Here is a 4,074-nt window from a genome sequence, read left to right as displayed (position 1 = left end):
GTCGAAAACGGAAGATCTCGGACCCACACAGGTCACGGGGAGAACGTGCAAACTCCGTACAGACATCACCCGTGGTCGGTTTCGAACCCGGGTCTCAGGCGCGGCAAATCTACCGCTGCGCCGCCGTGACCGCCCCAACCATGTTTCTATGTTGTATCCATGCACAAGTTCTCGTTCTTTCGCCCGCAGTTTTAGTTTGATTGGAACAAGTCAACGAAAATGCAATCATGGGAGTGTGGTGGTCCGTCAGTGATTTGCAGTTAGACACAAAAAGCTGGAGTAACTCAGCCGGACAGGCAGCATCTCTGGAGAGAAGGAATGGGTGACGTTTCGGGTTGAGACCCTTCTTCTTGAGATCCTTGCTCTTCCAAAGTCCACAATCAGTTCATTGGTCACTGATATTGAGAGCCAGGTTGCTGTGTTGGCACCATTTGTCAATCGATCCATCTCACATCGATACTTTGACTCATCACCATCTGTATTTCTTCAAGAAGTAGGGTCTCAACTCGAAATGTCACCTATTCCTTCTTTCCAGAAATGCTACCTGTCCCGCGGAGTTACTCCAGCATGTTGTGTCGATCTCCGATTTAAACCAGCATCTGCAGTTCTTTCCCACACATGGTGATTTGCATTTTGTTTGTTCAGTGGTTGTAGATAATTCGAATTAAAATGACGCCAAAGGTTGTCCCTCGTGGATTTCCCACGTGTACAAATAAGGGGCGCACTGTACTCAGTCGCTTCACACGATCACAGATGTACCTTAAACAACCGGTATAGACATGGAAGTCATAGAATCAGCCAAGATCACTTCACACTGGCTGGAAGTGATAAGGATTAAAGAAGCTTTTCGGGCAATTCAACGTGTTTACTATCCCCTGCTCGCAGTTGTTAGCGTTCCTGGTAAGCATCTGTGAGCGGGGTTGCCTCCAGAGGCGGCACAGTGGCGCCGAGGTAAAGCTGCTGACTTACAGAGTCAGAAACCCGTGTTCGGTCCTGACTCAGGGTGCTGTCTGTACGGAGTTTGTACGTTCTCCCCATGACTTGCGCGGTTTTTCTCCACGATCTCGGATTTCCTTCCACACTACAAAGACGGACAGATGTGTAGGTTAATTGGCTTGGCATTATTGTAAATTGGCCCCAGTGTGTGCAGGATAGTGTTAGTGTACGAGGATCGCTGGTCGGCGCGGAGTCGGTGGGCCGAAATGCTGATTTCCGCGCTGCATCTAAACTAAATGAAAGATGTGTGCAGTGTGGCGTACGTTTCAGCAAAATTCTGCTTTTACGATTATTTCTCTGATATAATTTATCCTCAATTCTTTTTACTTAAGGATAGCGGAGTGAGGGGGTATGGGGAGAAGGCAGGAACGGGGTACTGATGGAGAGTGATCAGCCATGATCGCATTGAATGGCGGTGCTGGCTCGAAGGGCTGAATGGCCTACTCCTGCACCTATTGTCTATTGTCTATTGCTTTTCAGTTTGTCGATATACTGTTTCATTATTAAGCAAATACTTATTGTATAAATGTATTTTTTCAAGATTTGCAATCAAGATGTCTTACTACTCTGACTAGATAGCACGCAACAAAAATAGCTTTTCGCCGTGCCTCGGTACGCGTGACAATAATAAACGAAACTAAAGTTGGCCCATGCCAGCAAATCAGCACCGATCCTATCGCATGGCGAATCGGACATTGAATAGCGGACCGTTTATTCGAGTTATTTTGTGTTGGTGTAAAAATAACTCTTTCACTTCTCGAGCCTATGCCCCTCCATAATGCATTTGTGTTAGAAAGTTGAGCAGCTGCAGAAATTGCCAAATATTGATAGATTTGGACCTCGATGTGTTTTTCATTAGAATTTGCTGCTTTAACTTCATGTCCACTGATGCAGCGGGTTTACATTAAGGGTTAGAGATAGAATCGATTTTTAATTAGGGGGGCATGGTGGCGCAGCGGCAGGGTTCCATACCGACAACGGATGCTGTCTGTACGGAGTTTGTACGTTCTCTCCTTGACCTGCGTGACTTTTCTACGAGATCTTCGGCTTCCTCCCACATTCCAAAGACGTGCAGGTTATTAGGTTAAATGGCTTGGCATAAAAGTAAATTGTTCCGAGGGTGTAGAATAATGTTAATGTGCGGGGTTCTCTGGTCGGTGCGGACTCAATGGGTCGAAGGGCTTGTTTCCACGCTGTATCTCTAAGCGGAACTAAACTAATATCGTCGAATAGTAAAATATATTATTGGGATAATAGAACTTATTTTAAACATTATTCCTACAATTAGATAAAATGAACGACGTTACGCAACTTCCCCACAACTGCACTAGGGATCCAACAGAAGCAGTTAAATTGTTTTACCCAAACTTGCACAACTGAATCTCATGGGCAAACGTGGTTATTTACCATATACCACAACATCTCTTTATTGCAGGGGAATGGCTATCCATTGTTTTGCTCTGGTCAAAGTATAGAGACCGGCAAAGTTCATGTTGTTCATAAGGGTTATTTACGTTATGTAATGTTTTCCAATTCATTACGCATTTTCTACAGTAAACGCGATGACGATTGCGATTCTCTCCCGAGGAAGGTGTGGTTTATCGACGTGCGTAACCCGCTACCTTGTGGCTATGGCGGCAGCGGATCTGCTGATTGTCATCCTCGACCTGATACTGAGACACATCCCCACTCTCTATTGGAAGGATTTCCTCTTCGTTCAGTCGATTCCCATCTGCAACATCCACGCCGTCCTGCTCTTCGCCGCCACAGACTGTTCTGTCTGGTTCACCGTCACATTCACCTTCGATCGCTTCGTCGCCATTTGTTGCCAGAAGCTCAAAGGCAAATATTGCACCCAAAGAACGGCGGCGATTGTTCTCGGGACAGTTACTCTGCTGAGCTGTATGAAGAACATTTTCTGGTACTTCATGTTGACTGGTCAATATTTGCTGATGACCCATCCCTGGTTTTGTGCTTTAGAGCGAAAGATTTATTCCTCAGAGGTCTGGGCAGCAATTGAGTTTCTCCATTATATATTCACCCTGGTAGTCCCATTGGCCATTATCCTGTTGCTCAACTGCTTAACTGTTCGGCACATCGTAGCTGCGAGCAGAGCGCGCAGGAGACTCCGGGTTCAGAACAATAGGGACTGTGGCCAGAGTCCCAGAGACCTGGAGATGGAGAGCCGAAGGAAATCCGTCATTTGCTCCTCGTCATTTCCAGCAATTTCATAGCCCTGTGGTCATTGTATGTCGTGGATGCTATCAGTAATCGAGTGGTGTTTCTGGGCTACCCGTCTGCGGACGTCAACATTTTTGTGGAGCAGATTGGATTCATGCTGCAACTGCTCAGCTGCTGCACCAATACCGGCATTTATGCCGTGAGTCAAACTAAGTTCAGAGAAGAAGTGAGGAAAGCGGTGGCACGTCCCTTCACCGTACTTGCGCGATGCGTTAAATAACGACAATGCCCGCGCAGCCTGACAATTCGATAACTCGTAATTTTCTCACCTGCACTCTGACGACGACCTGACAATTGTTCACTGTTTTTCTTTCCCTCGGGTGTTTTGTAGCGCTACCGCCAATGTTGGGTCTGTGTTCTGTACACTTGGTCCCATAAGTCTTCTTCTTAACCTGAGTTCAATCAAAACTCCCTCCCTTTTGACGGAAATTGGATTCATATTCAAACGTTGAGCTGCTGCAGTTACACATATACTTGCGCGGTGACGTTGACTAAACGCATAGAAGTAGCTTTGGTTGCACTGAAGACCATTTGAGAAAGTTAATGTACTGTTAGTGTGGTTAGCAATTCATTGATTTCTTCTTTATAAGAAATGATCAAACAAATATTCAAATGATCAAACAAATATTGAACAAATGATCAAACAAATATTTCTTCTTGATAACAAATGATCAAACAAATATTTAATTTTGCGTAAACGAGCAGTAATGCTGCTGCAAGTCAGAAATTTATGGTTTTTTATCAGTCTGAAGGGTCTCGATCCGAAGCGTCACCATTCCTTCTCTCCAGAGACGCTGTCTGTCCCGCTGAGTTACTCCAGCACTTTGTGTCTATCTT

The 4,074-nt window shown here is 45.4% G+C and overlaps 1 pseudogene; it reads left to right on the top strand.

Moving 5' to 3' along the window:
- Positions 1-779: 779 nt before the first annotated feature.
- LOC144591205 (putative G-protein coupled receptor 139) lies at positions 780-3,786 on the top strand (annotated as a pseudogene).
- The last annotated feature ends 288 nt before the right edge of the window (positions 3,787-4,074 follow it).

The sequence above is a fragment of the Rhinoraja longicauda genome, unplaced genomic scaffold (assembly GCF_053455715.1).
Source record: "Rhinoraja longicauda isolate Sanriku21f unplaced genomic scaffold, sRhiLon1.1 Scf000686, whole genome shotgun sequence".
Lineage (NCBI taxonomy): Eukaryota > Metazoa > Chordata > Chondrichthyes > Rajiformes > Arhynchobatidae > Rhinoraja > Rhinoraja longicauda.
This window is presented reverse-complemented; position numbering and strand designations above follow the sequence as displayed.